Below are 1,141 nucleotides of genomic sequence, written 5' to 3'. Positions count from 1 at the left end.
TACATGGGAAAATAATATTATCGGGGAGGGGGTATATCGCCCCCCCCTCGTGTTGAAGTTATCGGGAGGGGTATATGGACGACGACAGACCCGATAAAACATAAGAAAACAAAGAATAAATAAAAAGAGGAGAAGAAGAAAGGAATAGCGGAGAAGATCGAAGAAAAAAAAGAAGAAAAAAAAAGAGGAGAAGAAGAAAGAAATAGAGGAGAAGAAGAAAAAATAGTATTTTTTTTATTTTTTCTTCTTCTCCTCTATTCCTTTCTTCTTCTCCTCTTCCTTTTCTTCCTCTCCTCTTCTTCTCCTCTTCCTTTTCTTCCTCTCCTCTTCTTCTCCTTTTTCCTCTTCTTATTTCCCTTTTTCCTCTCCTAAATATATAGAACTTTTCTAAAAATGAAACTAACCTAAAATGTACTAAATCAGAGAACATATATAGATAATCCTTTTCTAAAAATGTAACCATGGAGGGGGTATATCGACCCCCCCCCCCTCAACCCTCTTTTCCTTCTTCTTCCTTCTTCCTTCTTCCTCTTTTCTTCTCCAACACAAAACACATCTCATCTCATCTCATTTCATCCAAAAATAATTCTTTGCATATGAACATACATACATTTACTTTTTTTTCTTAAATGTTACATATGAACATTTTCTTAAATGAGCATATGAACATTTTTTTAAATATTAATGAGCATATGAACATACATATCAACAAAAAATAGATCTTTTTCTTGGTAACAAAAAAATTGCAAAAACGAGCATTATACAGCATATACAGAGCATTGTACAGTGAACATACATACATACATACATACATACATACATACAGTGAGCATATACAGAGCATTATACGGCGACGACGACGATGGTTGGCGGTGGCGCATGCTTACGGATGACGTGCGGGGACGGCAATGAGAAGGAAAGGGGAGGAGGTAGGGGCTCACATCGCGGGGAGGGGTCGAGGTCGCTGGCCGGAATCGGTGCGGCGGCGGACGAACGGCCTCGGGGATGAACGGGTCGCGGGAGCCGGCGTGGTGCTTCCCCGTAGCGACGGCGACGGCGACGACGGGCGCGGGCGACGGCGACGACGGGCGCGGGCGACGATGAGGGTGTCGGCGGGCGGCTTCGGGGCAGCCTGGCGGCG

Source organism: Triticum aestivum, chromosome 7B (genome assembly GCF_018294505.1).
Source record: "Triticum aestivum cultivar Chinese Spring chromosome 7B, IWGSC CS RefSeq v2.1, whole genome shotgun sequence".
Classification (NCBI taxonomy): Eukaryota; Viridiplantae; Streptophyta; class Magnoliopsida; order Poales; family Poaceae; genus Triticum; species Triticum aestivum.
This window is presented reverse-complemented; position numbering follows the sequence as displayed.